General features: G+C 46.2%; 1 pseudogene; it reads right to left on the bottom strand.

Moving 5' to 3' along the window:
* Positions 1-6,839: 6,839 nt before the first annotated feature.
* Positions 6,840-20,555, bottom strand: part of LOC123455534 — a 76,541-nt pseudogene continuing 62,825 nt past the window's right edge.

Genomic DNA, 20,555 nt, shown 5'->3' with positions numbered 1-20,555 from the left:
GCCACATGTTGGGACATTATGCGCAGAGACATTGCCTCTTCTCCATAACTGATGGCTAACCCCACAAAGCATGACCCACTATCCCCAACGAGGAGGGTACCTCAGAGAGGGGAGGACAGGGAAGAGGCTAATGGTGGTACCAACATGGCTGTTTATACACTGAGTATGTACATAACTGATAAAAAATATTCAAGATCATTTATATATGTACATATATACCTATTATCATATAGTGTTATCATATATATATATATATATCAAGTTCAAGGTTAACCTGGGCTACATGAGATCCTGTCTCAAAAAATAAAATGGGGGTGGGGTGGGGTTGCACTGGGCAAACCAAAACAAATGAAGATAGGTCATTCACTTGAAGAAACTTGGCTAATATTTGCACTCACCAGCAAGCATGCTCTGTTTCTTCTCAGACCTAACTGGGGTCCCACCATGAATTGAACCAGACACACTCTTAATTTTATCTCAACTCTGCAGACAGATTGTAGCCCAGGGTTAGTTTAGCTTGTCTGTTTCCTAGTTCATTCATCCATTGCTCTTGCTGTCTCGCCATGTGGGCATCCTTTCCAGTGAAATAAATGTGTACAGCCGGCTTCCTCCTCCACACAGCTCTTAAACGGAAAAAAAAAGCAACCACAGCTTGCTCATGGTCAATTCCTTCTCTCCTTAGAGACATTGAACCCCCTTATAGAGGTCCAGCAGCATCTACCTAAGCCAGTGATTTCTGCTAACGTCCCATTACCTAGGACACTGCACAGCTCTCCACTGTGAGCAAGTTCATCTTTCTGGGAGCCTGTTCCCTTCTTGGCTTAATGGATCCTGTCAGAGGCAGGATGTGGCTTTTGCCATCACAGACCAGAAAAAGGCAAGGATAATGGCTACAGCGATGGCTGCATCCTGCTGGCCCATCAGCGCTGGGATTCAATGGAGGGGAAGAGAGGAGGGAACTGTAGAAAGTTCTGGATGCTGAATAACTTTGCGTAGACAGTCAGCCCCATAATTACAGAAATGCTTGCAAAATTTAATTAAAACCTGGGCGGAAACGAACACTCAGAAACAAGTGTCATTCATCAACTTAAAACACCAACTAAAGTAAACAGTGCCACAAACTCATGAAAAGAAAGGAAGGATAAAGGAAAAAGAGGTGATTGTTCTAGATATCAAGCAAATCAAATTATTCAGAAGGCCCTGCCAGACACGTACATTCATCATCGGTTATCCGAGCCGCACACCTGGACAGAGAGGAGAGCCGCTGACGGAGGGCACAAGCAGGAGGGACGCCGAGGCAGGCCGCAGTGGGTCACCCGGAAGTGGCCCTGTGGCACCCCAAGGCTCTCCAAGGACCAGGTGGAAGGAAGAGGGCAAGCAGGTCGGACTCCAGGCGGGGTTGCCAACTCCTCCATTCTGCAGCCAGTTCACTTCCTTTTGCACCTATTAATCTTTTCTTTTTTTTTTGTTTTCCTCCCTTAGGGGACAAATCAAGCCAAACCACCCGGGAAAGCAAAGTCCCCTGGCACAGGTGACTTCCAGGTGAGCCTAAAGCAAGTACAGGTTGGTTGTTTTTCTTGTTGGGTTTTTTTTTTTTTTGGAGGGGGGGTTGGTTTTTCAAAGTAAGGTCTCACTGTTCTTCCCAGGCTGACCTGGAATCACTATGCAGTTCACTATGTATCCTGAGTGCTGGGATTAAAGGCGTGAGCCACCATTCCCGGCTCAAGTTGTGTTTTTGTTTGTTTGATTGTTTGTTTTGTTGTTTTTGTGGTTGCTGTTGTTGTTTTTCTGAGGTAGGGCCTCTCTCTAGCCCAGCCAAGTCCAAGTTCTGTGACTCAGGCAGGGGAGCACTTTGAACTTGCAGATCTAGCCCATGGATGTTTCTCCTCCTCTCCTGAGGTTCTGATTGTTTTGTTTTGTTTTGTTTTGTTTTGTTTTGTTTTGTTTTGTTTTGTTTTGTTTTGTTTTGTTTTTCAAGGTGGGGTCTCACTCTAGCCCAGGCTAACTATGGAGACTCAGGGTGGCCTCGAACTCATGATGATCCTCCTATCTCTGCCTCCCAAGTGCTGGGATTAGAGATGTGCGTCACCATGCCCGGCTGAGGTTCTGATTTTTGCAAGAGGGAGCAACGGTGGTCTGGGGACAAAGCGAGCTGCTGACTTGGTTTCCTGTGGGGCGCAGGCTTTGTACACCCAGGAGGAATCCCCAGGGCTGGTAGCTGGGAGCTATTTGTAGTTGAGCACTTTCAAGGGGGAACCATTTGCCTGTGTGCCGTGTGGACACCAGAGTGCGTTTCGAAGGAGCGCATGATTTATTATGGGGCCACCACAAAGTCTCCCTCAAGAAGGGAGGGAGTCTCTTCCTCCCTCTATTTATCATTAGGACCATTAAAGAGGGTGGAATCCACTTGGTCACTTAAGCCAGCCTGGAAGGGAGTCACAGCTAATCAGCAGCAGCCGGCTCCACTCCTCCAGCCTTTCTCTGAGTACAGCAATAAGCAGAAACGGAAAAAATGGACTGCAGGCCACTTGGCTGTTAAACTAAGAGAAAAAAACAAAACACCTCCCAAACGGTAAAAACTATATTTTGGTTTAACTCTCCCGTGTCCTTCCTGCAGAACAAATTGAAGGGGTACCCACAACTGGATTATCCCCCATGGAAAGTGAAGTAATGAATAATTCTCATTTCAGACTCTTAACTCAAGTGCAGAACTTCCTAGCAAAGCAGAGTGGCCAGGGTCCTCCTTTAGTGACTTACTGCGACTAAGTGTGACGCGCCAGTAAGCAGACAATGTCTTCCAAGCACTGGTGGGAGTGATGTGTGTTGGCCATCTCGCTGGTCCTTGCAACACCCTAGGAGATGCTTGTTGCTATCACGTGATGGAAGAGGAGACAGAAACGTTAGAAAACGTGCGTGAAGTGTCCTGGCCTGCCGCGGGGCTCCGTTCTTGGATGTCTCTATGGATTGAAGGTTCTGTTTTTTTGCATTTTCTTGAATGAAAGGAGCAAGCTCCTTCCCTTGAGCACAAAGTTCTCTGTGTGAATAAACTCAGCAGACACTTGCAGTCACTCCTTTAAAAGCCATCTTAGGGGGCTGGAGAGATGGCTTAGTGGTTAAGGCACATGCCTGTGAAGCCAAAGGACCCAGGTTCGATTCTCCAGGTCCCACATAAGACAGATGCACGTGGTGGCACATGTGTCTGGAGTGCCCATTCTCCCTCTATCTCTGTCTCTAATGAATAAATAAATAAATATAAATCTTTAAAAGCCATCTTAGCTGCCACAGTGGAGCATGCATTTGATCCCTGCAGTGGGGAGGCTGAGGGAGGAGAATCACCACGAGTTTGAGGCCAGCCTAAACCGCAGGGTTCCAGGAGGCCTTGCTTATTAAAAAAAAAAAAAAAAAAAAGCCATCATTTGAATTTTTCATTTATTTATTTATTTTTGGTTTTTAAAGTAGGGTCTCACTCTAGCCCAGGCTGACCTGGAATTCAGTATGCAGTCTCAGGGTGGCCTCGAACCTATGGCAATCCTCCTACCTCTGCCTCCCAAGTGCTGGGATTAAAGGCGTGCACCACTATAACCCGCTATCTTTAGAAAATTTTAATTCTTTGGATATTGCCCCCGACCTGCGGGGCCAATGTTACGCGGGGTGGTCAAGGAGGGCTGCAACCTGAAAGAACGGGCGGGAAAGAAGAAGGAGACCAAGAGGAGGTTTTGTCAAGGTCATGTTTAATGTTGGATTTTTTAGCCTTTTTATAATCAGTCAGCAGGCAGGGGGGATCAAGCAGGGGGCACAAGGAGGTAGGGCCACCTGGCCGTAATCTTTCTGGAACATCTTGGAATGGAACATCTTGTGACATTTTTCCAGAGCTGTTTGTTTTCCCTCGGGGCGGGGCCATATGAGGGCTGTTAGTTCTTCTTTTGTCCTAGGGCGGTGAGGGGCCATATGAAGGCTGTTAGTTCTTCTTTTGTCCTAGGGCGGTCAGGTCATGGTCTCTGACATTTCCTCCCTCTTTATATAATTGAAATGGGCGAGGTACCCTGTCTTAGGCTATATGGTATGTTTCCAGTCCCAGCACCAGTTACTGAAGATGGCCCGCCTGTCTTAAGCTACGAGGGCTGCCTCCACTCCTGGATCCACAATAATCCCGTCATTGGCCACGATTACAGCTCATGGAAGGTGATCCGCCTGTCTTAGGCTATGCGGATGGCCTCCAGGGAATGGGCCCTACAATATTCTCGTCTCTGGCTGCGGCCATAGCTTAGCGATGTGCCCCTGGGCTTGGTACCATAATAATCCCATCACTGGGAGCCTCGCAGCCATTTAGGGAATCAAAACCATGACCCGTTGTCAGCCAAGGGAGAAAAATCAAGTCGGGCTGAAGGAGAGCCGAGGGGTATCTCATCTGTTTGGCCCTCTTCTTCTTGTAGCTGTAATCTGCGGTAATGGACAGACACCGAATTTCTGGTGGCAGAATCAACCTGTTCTTTGACAAAAGAAGTTAGTCGTTTAAATGCCCAAGGTCCAAAAGAAAGAAGAAGGAGGAGTCCTACAAAGGGACCAAGAATAGAGGGGAGTAATGTGGAAAACAGAGGAGAAGTGGAGAACCAGTTTTGGTACCATGACTCCTGCTTTTCTCGGTTATGCTTTCGTTCCTCCAAACTGGAACGGACCTTGTCAATACTATTTTGAACTAGGCCAGTTTTGTCCGCATAAAAACAACATTCTTCCTTAAGTGCAGCACAGAGTCCCCCCTCTTGTAGAAAGACTAGGTCTAGCCCGCGTCTGTTTTGGAGGACCACCTCAGACAAGGATACCATACAGTCCTTTAAGTCTTGAAGACCCTTTTGTAATTCCTGCAAGTCCTTATCTACTGCCAAAGAGAGTTGATTAAATTGTTGTTGGGAGGTGACTAATGAAGCGATGCCTGTGCCCGCTCCGGCGGCACCCAACCCCAGGATACCAGCAAGAGTGATGGCAGTGATAGGCTCCCGTTTGGCACGTGACGGAGATGTTCCTCCCTCCCCAAAAATGGAGGAACTCATCTTTGGAATGTATTGTTAGCTTGGGGAAGAGTTGTACAAGGACACAATAATCTTTGTGAGCTAAGAAGGTGGAAGTTACAACATAAGGAGTGAGACCAGTAGAGCATGCGAAGTAAGTGCCAGCAGGGGCAACAATATAGAGAAAGCTAGAGTTAACAACATGAGTGAGATTGCAGGTTGTTTGAAGCTCTATAGGGGGAAGCATGGACGGACCCAGGAGGCACACCCCACACCCAGATACCTGGGTGACCGTGAGGCCAACCCCATCTTGCCGTTGCCACCGTAAAGCCATGGTGTCATTGGTCACCGTTAATTCTGCATATAAGGCTATCCCTTCATAAAAAGGGGGTTGAGGTGAATAACATACCCAGCATTCCTGAAATTCAGATATATTGGTCTGATGTATGGCCTCTATAGAGGCGTTAACCATGGTCAGAATAAGGTCTGCCGATGAAGGCAATCCTAACGGTAGGGTAGGTCGAAATAGAGTGACATCAGTATAACAGCTTGTGGTGTTGGGGGGGGGGGTGTATGTTTTTAGCCTGGCTGGGAGGGGGCTGATGAAGAACGGGATTTGGTCCTATAGCAACTTTAGAGAATTGAGAGGGTTTTTTAAGAAGTTTAATTTTAAAAGTGAGGCCGGGGTCTGTCCCAGAGACATATAACCTAAGGCCCCACTCAAAGCCTCTGTTGGTCCAATCCTGTCTTTTGCCTTCTGGCGTGAAGCTGATATTGAGTGGGTTACACCACCCTTTTCTAGAAGAATCATGTCCGCATTCCGAATTTAGCGGTTTTGGATCAGAGACAGTATAAGACTTTTTTTTTGGGGGGGGGTTAAATATGGTCTCATTAATTGAAGCTTGTAAAGAGCTTAAATCTGTAGATAATTGAGCAAACTCTTTTTGAAGCTTAAGCACATCCCATAATTCAGTTATCTGTTTAGTGAGATGTTCTTTGGCACCAGTAAGGATAGAAGGGTGAACCCCTGGAGGTAGCAGAGTGGGTAAAAGAGTGGGTGCACAAAGCTGGGAGGGGTAAGGGGGCGGTCTGAAAGGGGGGGCCGATGCAGCGGGAGGCCAGTCGGGATTATGGTATTTAGCAGCCTCCTCCTCAAGAGAGGTAGCGTCACCCGGATCAAGAGGCTCGAGATCGCAATTTTTTGAAAAAAACAGGTTAATGAGGGGTGTACATTGAGAAGCAGTCTCGGGGGGAGCGGGCTCAGTCAAGGGCGGGTACAACCTTTCTACTGCTTGGGGAGCACCAGAGTTATTGGAGTTAGAACCTATATCGATAATGGACCAACAGGCAAGGGGATTTTTCAGGAGGAGAGGGAAGCGAAACTAAAGAAACGCCACACAAGAGAGGGCGGAGGCAGTATTCAGCAACAGAAAGGAGTTGTTGTTTATCTGGATCTGAATGCGCTTCTTCCACTATGTCTCTTATGAGTCCCCAGTAGGAGAAAATCGTGGAGGGAACGGAATGAGGTCCCTCCTCTAGAATACGGCGATTTAGGTCTTTACTGACCTTTTGCCATGTTTCAGAATGAATATCAGGACCAGAAATAATGAACCAGGGAAACACTTTGTCAATGAAAACAAAAAAATTAACGAGGTCCTTTTTCTTAACTCTAATTCCTCTTTACCTGAGTGAGCTCTTTAAATCCTTAAGAAAAAGAGCCTCTTTACTAAGCTTTTGGCCCATTCTGAAAATCAGATGAGAATGAAAAATAAGCACCCTGACTTACCGTGTCCCGTAGCTGAAATCGCGAGCGACGAAACGGCGGGGCATTCTTCAAAATGTCTCTTGGCGTCCCGAGGAGATCTCCAGCGCGGTTAGTCGAGACCCGTGCCTCGAGCCCCATGTTGGGCGCCACTTGCCCCCTACCTGTGGGGCCAACGTTACGCGGGGTGGTCGAGGAGGGCTGCAACCTGAAAGAACGGGCGGGAAAGAAGAAGGAGACCAAGCGGAGGTTTTGTCAAGGTCTCGTTTAATGTTGGATTTTTTTAGCCTTTTTATAATCAGTCAGCAGGCAGAGGGGGTCAAGCAGGGGGCACAAGGAGGTAGGGCCACCTGGCCATAATCTTTCTGGAACATCTTGGAATGGAAGTTCTTGTGACATTTTTCCAGAGCTGTTGTTTGCCCTCAGGGAGGGGTCATATGAGGGCTGTTAGTTCTTCTTTTGTCCTAGGGTGGTCAGGTCATGGTCTCTGACAGGATATGAATTTTGTTTGTTTGTTTGTTTTGTTTTTCTTTTCAAAGTATGGTCTCACTCTAGCTCAGGCTGACCTGGATCTCAGGCAGGCTTTTTAACCACTAAGCCATCTTTCCAGCCCATCCTTCTGAAATTCTTTTCTGCAATATAGACAAAGTTCCCTGTTTCACCTGAATAGAAATCTCAAAAAAAGAACTCGTCAGGCTGCTGTGGGTGGAAGAATTGACTATGCCTTCACCCCACTGCCATCCCAGTGCTGGCTGATGAACCCATCAACTAAAATTCTCCACTAAGAACTAGTTCTTCAAGCACCATGATGCTGAGACGTGACAGGAGTGCTCAGCACTGCAATATCTCTATCACACCTTCCAAGGCTCAGGGTCCATTGCGGAAGAGGTGGTGGAAAGAATGTAAGGGCCAAAAGAAGGGTAGGACTCCTTACAATGTGCTCTCCCAGACAAAAAATGACCTGAATATCCATGACCTCACAGTGCCTGACACTACCTACACAAGACCATCATAATAGGAAGAAAAGGGCTGGAGAGATGGCTTAGCAGTTAAGCACTTGCCTGTGAAGCCTAAGGACCCCGGTTCGAGGCTCGATTCCCCAGGACCCACGATAGCCAGATGCACAAGGGGGCACACGCGTCTGGAGTTCGTTTGCACTGGCTGGAGGCCCTGGCGTGCCCTTTCTCTCTCTCTCTCTGCCTCTTTCTCTCTCTGTCGCTCTCAAATAAATAAATAAAAATAAAAAACAAAAAATATTTTTAAAAAATAATAATAATAGGAAGAAAAGATCATGACATCAAAATAAGAGAGACTGATTGAGTGGGGGAGGAGATATGATGGAGAGTGGAGTTTCCAAGGGGAAAGGGGGGGGGGTAGGGAAGGAATTACCATGGGATCTTGCTTACAAACATGGAAGTTGTCAATAAAAAATAAATATAAGCCTGGAGAGATGGCTTAGTGGTTAAGGGCTTGCCTGTGAAGCCTAAGAACACCGGTTCAAGGATCAATTCCCCAGGACCCACGTTAGCCAGATGCCCAAGTGGGCACTCGCATCTAGAGTTCATTTGCAGTGGCAGGAGGCCCTGGCACACCCATTCTCTCTCTCTCTCTCTCTCTATCCCCTTCTCTGTCTGTTGCTTTCAAATAAATAAATAATTAATTAAAAAATAAAAGCCGGGCATGGTGGCACATGCCTTTAATCCCAGCCTTTAGGAGGCAGACATAGGAGGATCACCGTGAGTTCAAGGCCACCCTGAGACTACATAGTGAATTCCAGGTCAGCCTGGGCTAGAGCGAGACCCTACCTCAACAAAACAAAATAAATAAATAAAATAAAAAGGGGCTGGAGAGATGGCTTAGTGGTTAAGCACTTTCCTGTGACGCTTAAGGACCCCGGTTCAAGGCTGCATTTCCCAGCACCCATGTAAACCAGATGCACAAAGTGGCACATGCATCTGGAGTTCATTTCCAGTGGCTGGAGGCTCTGGCACACCCATTCTCTATCTGCCTCTTTCTCTCTCTTTCACTCTCAAATAAATAAATAAAAATAAACAAAAAAAAACTAAATAAATAAAAATTAGGAAAAAAAAAAACCTGGAGCCGGGTGTGGTGGTGCACAATTTTAATCCCAGCACTTGGGAGGCAGAGGTGGGAGGATCACCGTGAGTTCAAGGCCACCCTGAGACTACATAGTGAATTCCAGGTCAGCCTGAGCTAGAGTGACACCCTACCTCAAAAAAAAAAAAGGAAAAAAGAAAAGCCTATATTGCCAGGTATGGTGGTGCATGCTTTAATCCCAGCATTTAGGAGGCAGAGGTAGGAGGACCACCATAAATTTGAGGCCCCTTTGAAAGTATATAGTGAATTCCAGGTCAGACTGGGATAGAATGAAACCCTTCCTCAAAAAGAAAGAAAGAAGCCGGGCGTGGTGGCACACGCCTTTAATCCCAGCACTCAGGAGGCAGAGGTAGGAGGATTGCCATGAGTTCAAGGCCACCCTGAGATGACAGAGTTAATTCCAGGTCAGCCTGGACCAGAGTGAGATCCTACCTCAAAAAACCAACAAAACAAAAAAGAAAGAAAAAAAGAAAGGAAGGAAGGAAGGAAGGAAGGAAGGAAGGAAGGAAGGAAGGAAGGAAGGAAGGAAGGAAGGGAAGGAAGGAAGGGAGGAAGGAAAGAAGAAAAGAAAAAAAAGAAAACACCTGTCTCAATAAGTAAATTTATTAGATTCTTGACACATAATACATGACATTTTGTGAGGCGTTTTGTGGCATTTCAGCATACGTGCTCAGTGAGAAATGATCAGAGCAGGGTAGTTGGTGGAGCCGTCTCCCGCATGCTACATGCCCGTGGCTGGAGTGTTGAGTTTCTCTCTGACATGACCCGCCTTACCAGGGATATTTCTCGGTGACCGTTAGGAGCAGCAGGCTCCCATCAGAAGCAAGCACCGGTGTGTCCCCGTGGGGCTGGAAACTGTCCAGGTGTGGCCGTGTGAGCATTCTGCTGGGGCGCAAAAACCAGCGATTATGGAGGGGGAGCGGAGGGGGAGGGAAGGAGTTGAAAAGAGGTTACAAATTGTGAAAAGAAATAACAGCATTTATTTCTAAATGACGACTCTTTATCTTGCCACCCCAGGCCTATTTGTTGACAAGCCATTCTGTCAAAATTTGTTGGTCAAGGAAAAAGAGGCCACATGTTCACGCAGCATATTAGGCCTTGATCTTGTCTCTGCTGGAATTCAAGGGGCTCCCCATAAGCAATCAGCCTCCTAATGGGCAAGAGGCACCTCTGGGAATGAGGATTTGACAAGGCTTGTCACAACTGTCAGGCAGCACGGAGTGGTTTTCATTCTCCTACCACAGGAGGGAACAACTCTCTGAGCTGTGCCCAGCCTGTGAGGACAAGAGCCAGGACCACTGCGAAACGCTGCGAAGCCACCTTCCTTCTACTATTGTCGATGAAGGGAACGGTATGCTCAGCACCCAGTGTGTCTTGGGGAGCGGGAACACTTAGCAGAGCAACTCAGCAGTCAATCTCTCTCTCTCTCTCTCTCACTCATAAATTAAAAATATTTTTTGCCAGGCTTGGTGGCACACGCCTTTAATCCCAGCGCTCGGGAGGCAGAGGTAGGAGGATCACTGTGAGTTCAAGGCCACCCTGAGACGACATAGAGAATTTCAGGTCAGCCTGAGCTCAAGTGAGACCTTACCAAGGCAAAACAAAAAAAAGTCAAAGCAGGTGGCTGAGAGATGGCTTAGTGGTTAAGGCACTTGCCTGCAAAGTGTATTCAGGTTAAATTCCCCAGAACCCTCAGAAACCAGATGCACAAGGTGGAGCATGCTTCTGGAGTTTGTTTGGAATGGCTAGAGGACCTAGCATGCCCTTTCTTTCTCTCTCACACTCTCTGTTTTTTGTTTGTTTTTCCCAAGACAGGGTCTTGCTCTAGCCCAGGCAAAGGAAGGAGGATTGTTCTGAGTTTGAGGCCACCCTGAGACTACATAGTGAATTCCAGGTCAGCCTGAGCTAGAGTGAGACTCTACCTCGAAAACACAAAACAGAAAGGGAAAATATGCCAAGGTCAAGAGAAGCAGCTCCTTATTTTCTTCTTGTTCAGCCCCTCCCTCTAGCCACACATATGCATCTCAATCCCAACTAATATGTCTTGAAGATAGACATACTTTCTGGTGGGGTGTGTGTGTGTGTGTGTGTGTGTGTGTTTTGGTTGAGGTAGGGTCTCACTATCTAGCTCAGGCTGACCTGAGCTAGATAGTGAGATTTCACTATGATTTCACTATGTAGTCTCAGGGTAGACTCGAACTCACGGCAATCCTCCCACCTCTGTCTCCCTAGTGAGGGGATTAAAGGCGTGCGCCACCACGCCTGGCGTGTGTATCTTTTGTTGTTGTTTTTGTCTTGTTGTTTGTTTGGGGGGGGGGGGTTGACGTAGAATCTCATTTAGCCCAGGCTGACCTGGAACTCAGTACATAGTTTCAGTCTGACCTTGAACTCACAGCAATCCTCCCAACTCTGCCACCTGAGTGCTCGGTTAAAGGCATGTGCCGCCACTCCTGGCCACACTCAGGTTTGGTTTTGTTTTTTGTTTGTTTGTTTGTTTGTTTTTTAACTAAAAACCTATCTTTTGTGCTAGAGAGATGGCCTAGCAATTAAAGGCGCTAACTTGCAAAGTCTGATGGCCTGGGTTCAATTCCCCAGGACCCATGTAAAACATCTGGAGTTTGTTTTCAGTGACAGGATGTGCTAGACTGCCCGTTCTCTCTCTCTCTCTCTGAAATAAATAAATAAAAATAAATGTGAGAGCAATAGATGTGATAACTACTTAAAATGGAAAAAAAAGATTAAAGAAAAAGAAAACCTGTTTCATTACTTTTGGCTCAGAGAGTAAAACCTTCCCTCCTGAAAGTGCTTTCTGTGCCCCTTGAGGAGACGCATGAAGTTATGTGAAGTGTCCCCCAAAACCAGACGCACAAGCATTAACAATTGGCTGCAGTGCGTGGGGGAAGTGCACGGACGCCCTGTAGATGACGAGCTTTGGTCACCTGGTCCTGTGCCATGTCTCCTTGTTCCAGTGCAGCTGGCACTTCCAAATTCACCCTGGTGAACATTACTGAGGTGCCATCGTGACAGCATAAATGAGGAGCACCAAAACGAACTAGCTGGCAATATTTGGGAAGTAAAAGCAGAAGAAAAGAATTCAAGTCATCCTTGGCTACATAGCATTTTCAAGGCCAGCCTCAACTACCTGAGACCCTGTCTCAAAAAAGGTAGAGGGAGGCCGGGCGAGGTGGTGCGCACCTTTAATCCCAACACTCAGGAGGCAGAGGTAGGAGGATTGCCGTGAGTTCTAGGCCACCCCGAGACTCCATAGTGAATTCCAGGTCAGCCTGAGCTAGAGTGAAATCCTACCTCAAAAAGGAAAAAAAAAAAAAAAAAAGATAGAGGGTGCCGGACATGGTGGCACACCCCTTTAAGCCCAGCACTCAGGAGGCAGCGGTAGGAGGATCGCCATGAGTTCAAGGCCACCTTAAGACTACATAGTGAATTCCAGGTCAGCCTACACTAAGGTGAGACTCTTCCTCAAAAAACAACAAAAATAGAGCGAGACCCTACCTCAAAAATAAATAAATAATAAATAAAAGGAGAGAGAGGCTATGAATGTACCTTAGTTGGCAAAGTGGCTGTCTAGCATACACAGTCTCCTGGGTTTGATCCCTAGTACCTCATAAACCAGGTGAGCTATCACACCTGTAACGCCAACACACAGGAAGTGGAGGCAAACCAACCAGGAGTTCAAGGCTATCCTTAGCTACATAGAAAACTGGAGGCTACATAAAATCTGGTCTCAAAAATAAAATAAGGGGGCTGGAGAGATGGCTTAGCTGTTAAGCGCTTGCCTGTGAAGCCTAAGGACCCCGGTTCGAGGCTCGGTTCCCCAGGTCCCACGATAGCCAGATGCACAAGGGGGCGCACGCGTCTGGAGTTCGTTTGCAGTGGCTGGAAGCCCTGGCGCGCCCATTCTCTCCTTCTAGTTCCCTCTCTCTCATAAATAAAATACACCATCATGGAATCTACCATGCAAACAATGGCTTCCACTCTGAAGACGGTTTGGGTGAATTTTCACAGACAGAAGAGGCTAGCAAGCAGCTAGAGGCCATCAGGATACAGCTGGTTCACACAGCGGAGCCCTCACTCGACCCACACAAGCATGCAGCTCACCCCAGAAGCCGCGCCACAAGACACAGCTGCATTTGGGCTTCTAATTACTTCACTGTCTAATTCATGCTAACAAAGCAATTAGTGATAAAGCTCAAAACACTCATACACATTGGCCTGACGACATTTAATTATGACATTAGATGTATTGCACTTCATGAGATAGGTAGTTTAGCGAGTCAGAAGAAATCTGCCCCTCTAAATGACAATGGTCTAAAAATGAGGGGAGCCCTGAAACCTTCACTTTGCCATTGAACAAGAATGTGTGATGGGTGTATTTTTATGTGAAATATACCCTTTCCAGAGGCTGACTAGAACAGTTAGGTCTTAATTTTTCCCCCCACTAGGTAGGGTCTCGCTCTAGCCCAGGCTGACCTGTATTTCACTATATAGTCTCAGGCTGGCCTCAAATTCACATTAATCCTCCTACCTCTGCCTCCCCAGTGCTAGAATTAAAGCTGTGCACCACCATATCCAGCTAGGTCTTGATTTGACTTTTTGTTTGTTTGTTTTTTGTTTTTGGAGGTAGGGTCTCCCTGTAGCCCAGGCTGACGTGGAATTCACTACATAGTTTCAGGGTGGCCTCAAACTCGCAGTGATCCACCTGCCTCTGCCTCCTAACTGCTGGGATTAGTGGCATGCACCACCACCATGCTCGGCTAGGTCTTGATTTTGTAAAAAAAAAAAAAAAAAATGGGTGGACGAATAGCTTAGCAGTTAAGATGTTTGCCTGCAAAACCCCAAAGGACCCAGGTTCGAGTCCCCAGGACCCTGGAGTTTGTTTGCAGTGGTTAGAGGCCCTGGCATGCCCATTCTCTCTCTCTCTGTCAAATAAATAAGTAAATAAATAAAAATATTTTTTGTTTTCTTAAGGTAAGGTCTTGCTCTAAAAGTTTGTTTTTTGTTTTTTTGGTTTTGGTTTTGGGTTTTTTTTTTTTTTTTTTTTTTTTTTTTTTTTTTTTTTTTGGTTTTTCAAGGTAGGGTCTCACTCTAGCACAGGCTCACCTGGAATTCACTATGCAGTCTCAGGCTGGCCTTGAACTCACAGTGATCCTGCTTCTTCTGTCTCCACAGTGCTAGGATTAAAAGCATGTGCCCCCATGCCTGGCTAAAAAAATATTTTTATTTATTTGTAAGCAGAGAGAGAGAGAGAGAGAATGAATGTTTCAGGGCTTCTAGTAGCTGCAAACAGACTCCAGAAGCATCCATGGGTATTGGCAAATCTAGCTGTTAGGTTTTGCAAGCAAGTGCCTTAACCACAGAGCCCACCTTTCCAGCCTTAGGCCTTGATGTTTCAGAGGTAGGGAGAGGGGCACGCCCTGGTGGTGCACACCTGTCTCAGAGCGCTGCAGCAAGAAAATCATCAGTTCAAAACCAACCTGAGCTGGGCATGATGGTGCACGCCTTTAATCCCAGTACTTGGGAGGCAGAGACAGAAGAATCACAGTGAGTTCAAGGCCACCCTGAAACTATATAGTGAATTCACGGTCAGCCTGGGCTAGAGTGAAACCCTACCTCAAAAAACAAACAAACAAAAAGCCTGAACTCCATAACAAAACTGTCTCAAGTTGGGGACTGGAGGGAGAAGGGAGGGGGATTTCATTATCACTTGAGACTTCTTATATCCATCTCATTTTCAGTGCCTTAGAAATCAGCAGACAGGTGGAGATGCAACATTTTCTTTGGGGTGTTGCTGTTGGTTTAGTGGAAGCTGCTCATGAGGCCTGATTAATAGCTCAGCAGCACTTCCGGAGAGCCCAGGAACCTGGCCATCCGCAGTGTAACTGACACACTGCTTGTGTCGCAGACACCTCGGCTTGCTTAGCTCGCTGACTCCCAGGGGAGCATGCAAAGCAGCTGATGATGCAACGCACACTTGCGGGCACTACAGTTTTGGGGTGTCTATTCCTGATAGCACCCAATTAACTGCCACATAAAAGCCCGAGCCCCCTTGATCAACCTCGTCTGGATGTTACCTATTCACATTCTGAGACAGGGTGCTGCAGTTCCTTCAATCCGAAACCTGCCACTCGCCCTGGAAGGTATCCTGTTTTCTCTCGCTCGCCTCACTTCTTCTGTTTACGTCTTTACTTTCCACATTAATATCAAAAGTTCTTTTTTGTTTTGTTTTGAGATATGTTTATTTTTATTTATTTATTTATTTATTTATTTATTTGACAGAAAAAGAGGGGGAGAGAGAGAGAGAATGGGCACACCAAGGCTTCCAGCCATTGTAAACGAACTCCAGATGTTTATGCCCCCTTGTGCATCTGGCTAACATAGGTCTTGGGAAATTGAACCTGCATCTTTTGGCTTTGAAGGCAAATGCCTTAACCACTAAGCCATCCCTCCAGCCCTGTTTTTTGTTGTTGTTGTTGTTGTTGTTATTGTTGTTTTTTTAAAAAAATATTTATTTATTTATTTGAGAGAGAGAGAGAGAGAGAGAGAATGGACATGCCAGGGCCTCCAACCAGTGCAAAGGAACTCCAGATGCGTGTGCCTCCTTGTGCATCTGGCTTACATGGGTCCTGGGGAATCAAACCTGGGTCCTTTGGCTTTGCAGGAAAATGCCTTAACCACTAAGCCATCCCTCCAGCCCTGTTTTGTTGTTGTTGCTGCTGTTGTTGTTTTGTTTTGTTTTTTGTTTTTTTTTTAAATTACTACCACACCAGCCCAACAAATCCTTAACTCCTTTTTTTTTAATATATTTTTATTTATTTATTTATTTGAGAGCAACAGACACAGAGAGAAAGACAGAGGGAGAGAGAGAGAATGGGCACGCCAGGGCTTCCAGCCTCTGCAAACAAGCTCCAGATGCGTGCGCCCCCTTGTGCATCTGGCTAACGTGGGACCTGGGGAACCGAGCCTTGAACCAGGGTCCTTAGGCTTCACAGGCAAGCGCTTAACCGCTAAACCATCTCTCCAGCCCTTGTTTTTTATTTTTGAGGTAGGGTCTTACTCTATCCCAGACTGACCTGAAATTCACTATGAAGTCTCAGGCTGGCTTCAAATTCACTGTAATCCTACTATTTCTGTCTGTCTCTTTTTATTTATTTATTTATTTATTTATTTATTTATTTATTTATTTATTTTTGGTTTTTTTGAGGTAGGGTCTTATTCTAGCCCAGGCTGACCTGGAATTCACTATGGAGTCTCAGGGTGGCCTTGAATTTATGGTGATCCTCCAACCTCTGCCTCCCAAGTGCTGGGATTAAAGGCATGCGCCACCACGCCCGGCTCTCTTTCTTTCTTTTTTGAAATAATTTTTTTATTTACTTATTTGCAAGCAGAGAGAGAGAGAGAGATAGCAAGACAGACACAGAGAGAATGGGCATGCCAGGGCCTCCCGCCACTGCAAACAAACTCCAGACACATGTGCCCCTTGTGAGTCTGGTTTGCATGGACCCTGAGGAACTGAACCTGGTCCTGTGGCTTCTCAGGCAAATGCCTTAAATTAAGCCATCTCGGCTTAGCGGTTAAGCGCTTGCCTGTGAAGCCTAAGGACCCCGGTTCCAGGCTCGGTTCCCCAGGACCCACGTTAGCCAGATGCACAAGGGGGCGCACGCGTCTGGAGTTCGTTTGCAGAGTCTGGAAGCCCTGGCGCGCCCATTCTCTCTCTCTCCCTCTATCTGTCTTTCTCTCTGTGTCTGTCGCTCTCAAATAAATTAAAAAATTAAAAAAAAAAAAATTAAGCCATCTCTCTAGCCCCTGTTTTTCGTTATTTATTTGAGAGAGAGAGGAGGCAGATAGAGAATGGGCACTCTGGGCCTCCAGCCACTGCACACAAATTCCAGATGCATGCAAGACCTTGTGCATCTGGCTTATGTGGGACCTAGGGAGTTGAACCTGGTTCCTTTGGCCTGGCAGGCTAATACCTTAACCTCTAAGCCATCTCTCTAGCCTCTTACATGCTGGGATTAAAGGCATGCACCATCATGCCCAGTTACAAGTTCTTTTTTTTTTTTTTTTTTTTTGAGGTAGGGTCTCACTTTTAGCCCAGGCTGACCTGTATGTATATTAGTATATAGTCTTGGGCTGGCCTTAAATTTATAGTGATCCTCTAATTTCTGCTTCCCAAGTGCTGGGATTAAAGGCATGTGCTACTATACCCAGCTGTTTTATTGGTTTTAATATTTAAATATCATTTATTAATGATAATATACATATAAGTATATTATAATTTTAATATAATTTATTTATGTGTATGGGCTCACCAGGGTTTCTTGTTGCCACAAGTTTTGCATCTGGCCATTTTGTAGGTTTTTTTTTTTTTTAATATATTTTATTTATTTATTTGACAGTGAGAGAATGGGCATGCCAGGGTCTCAAGCCACTGCAAACGAATTCCAGACACATGTGCCCCCTTGTGCATCTGGCTTACATGGGTAACTGAGGAATTGAACCAGGGTCCTTTGGCTTTGTAGGCAAATGCCTTAACCACTAAGCCATCTCTCCAGCCCTTTATTTATTTATTTATTTATTTGAGACAAGATCATTAGCCCAGGCAGTCATCAAACTCTATGTATCAAAGGATGACTTTGAACTTCATACATGCCAGGCAAGCACGCTATATCCCCAGCCCAAAAAATCTAAAATTTTGACATGCTAACTTCCTATGTGAAGTTAAGTTTTCCTAACTTGAAACATTCACAGCACCCTCTCCAGGTCCTCATATTTCTCCCTTTCCATAAAAAAATTAAAAATAAAAAACTAGGGCTGGATAGATGGCTTAGTGGTTAAGGTACTTGCCTGTTAAGTCTAAGGACCCATGTTTGACTCTCCAGGTCCCACATAAGCACAAGGGGGTTTGTTCATCTGGAGTTCACTTATGGTGCCTGGAGGCCCTGGCATGCCCATTCTCTGTCTCTCTCTCTCTTTCTCTCAACTAAATAAATAAAATATACCTTAAAAAAAAGAGAGAGAGAGAGAGCCGGGCGTGGTGGCGCACGCCTTTAATCCCAGCACTCGGGAGGCAGAGGTAGGAGGATTGCCATGAGTTCGAGGCCACCCTGAGACTCCATAGTGAATTCCAGGTCAGCCTGGGCTAGAGTGAGACCCTACCTGGAGGGTATGGGGGAGATACAATACTCACTAGGCAGAGCAGCCACTGTGAAGATTAAAGATTACATAAGGAACAAGCTGTAAAGCCCTTGGAAGCAGAAGGCAGCTAGGGGTAATTATTACCATTGTTATTAATCACCTGGGCTCATCATGTACAGTAAACAGGAGACAATAAAGAGGGGACTCTTAAATGCAGTATCAGCAGCAAGACCCATTTATTACCTGCGATTTGCTTGCATTCCATTACAGTTATAAAATTCTACACTCATCTAGCACTTTCCTCTGAGAATGTCAGAGCTCTGGACAAGCACGGGCGCTAATTACCCCGATCCTGGAGCCCAGGAAGCAGCAGCAGGGCCACTTGAACTGGGGTGACCCACCTGTCCCAGTCCTGGAAGCCTCCTGCTAAGACCTGCACCTAGAAACTTCTCAACTCCCAAGAGGTCCCTAGGCAAGTCTGTGCTGTAACGTATGCTGAGGGTGAAGCCTCCCCTGTGCGAAGCACTTGCGCAACAGCCAAGGCCCCGCGGAACTTTCTTTGTTTCGGTTTCTTTCTCTTCTGCTTTCAGTGCTAGGACACCACACATGCTACTGGCCTCTGTCCCCAAACTTTTTGCTATTTGTTCATTTGTTTTTGTTTGTTTGTTTTTGTTTTTCAAGGTAGGGTCTCGCTCTAGCCCACGCTGACCTGGAATTTACTATGGAGTCTCAAACTGATCTCAAACTCACAGCAATCCTCCTACGTCCGCCTCCCCAGTGCTGGGATTAAAGGCGTGTGCCACCACCCCTGGATAATTTTTTGTTGTTGTTGTTTATTTTTATTTACTTATTTCTTGGAGAGAGAAAAAGGAGGATATATAGAGAGAGAATGGATGCACCAGGGCCTCAAGCCACTGCATATGAACTCCAGATTCATGCATCACCTTGTGCATCTGGCTCACGTGGATCCTGGGGAATCAGGCCTGGGTCCTTTGGCTTCGCAGGCAAATGCCTTAACCACGAAGCCATCTCTCCAGTCCTGAAATAACAACATTTCTGTGTTAGGGGTACTTGGGTGTAATATCACCACTAGGGAGTCTAAGACAGGAGGATTACCTCAAATTAGAAACCAGCCTAGGTTACAGAATGAGTTGCAGGCTAGCCTAGGCTATAGAGTAAGATCCTGTCTCAAACAAAAAATAAAAATAAAAAGCAAATGGAAGGGAAGCTGGGGAGATAGCTCAGTGGTTAAGAACACTTACTTGAAAAACTTGCCTGCCTGGGTTCAATTCTCAACCACCCAGGTAAGTCACATGCAAAAAGTGACCCAAACACCTGGTTCAGTTGCCCTGGTGCACCCATACACACACACACACACACACACACACACACACATAAACAAATGAAGCTGAGAGTGGTGGCGCACGCCTTTAAACCCAGCCATCAGGAGGCAGAGGTAGGAGGATCATCATGAGTTTGAGGCTACCCTGAGACTACATGGTGAATTCCAGGTTAGCTTGGCCTAGCATGAAACCCTACCTACAGAAAAAACACAAATAGATAAACAAACAAACACAGTTTTAAAGAAGGGGAGAAGGGTATCTAAACAAAGCAAGAAAAGCCATGATCCATGACCCATGGCGGGTAGAAATTGACCTATAGAGTCTGTGTGCTGGCATTCCTTCCTCCTCTGCTCTGAGATGCATTCATCAAGAAAATAAGAAGCCCCTTATGACACAATCTCCCCCTATAGCCTAAGAGACAAAAAGAAAGACTCCTGTGACACGAGGATTATTTCAGGACATGGTGACCCTTCGTCTAGAGAATTTAAGACACCACGTTTACACGTTGCGGATGATGTAAGTTGGGGCCAAAAGAGCTAATTCCCAGTACAGGAATGAGTGGCTTCATTGCTGCCTCCAAGACAGAAACCAGCCAGGACTGGGGACGCTCTCCATGGACAAAACTGCTCTTCTGATTATCCCATAGAGCCAGCGTATCAGAGGTGAGCGGTTCCCTCTTCTGTCCCAATTGTCAACTGCTCTTGTCATCACAGAGCTCACGCTGAGTCACTACACAGCTTGACAGACAATAACAGTAACAACAACCAAAAGCCCTGCCTGGAAAATTATTGTTTTTATACACAATGTAGATCAGTTTGGTAGACAGTTCCCAAAACATCCAACAAGCCACAAACACGGTCTCCGGTCTTACCCCATTAGATCCAAGTGCACCCTCAGGGCACACAGCCTTTCCAGGCCACTGTGGTCTTACACAAACACTGTGATTACTGCCATACTTGCTCCTATTAGCGTCAGCACAGAAGAACGAGAATGGCGGGGTTGGGTCACCCGCAGAGTTCCAAGCAGAGAAATTAAAGTTGGTATTTTTAATTGATTTTTTTTAATTTTTATTTATTTATTTATTTGACAGAAAAAGAGGGAGAGAGAATGGGGGTGCCAGGGCCTCCAGCCACTGCAAACGAACCCCAGACTCCAGACGTGTATGCCCCTTGA

This window comes from Jaculus jaculus, chromosome 17 (assembly GCF_020740685.1).
Source record: "Jaculus jaculus isolate mJacJac1 chromosome 17, mJacJac1.mat.Y.cur, whole genome shotgun sequence".
NCBI lineage: Eukaryota > Metazoa > Chordata > Mammalia > Rodentia > Dipodidae > Jaculus > Jaculus jaculus.
This window is presented reverse-complemented; position numbering and strand designations above follow the sequence as displayed.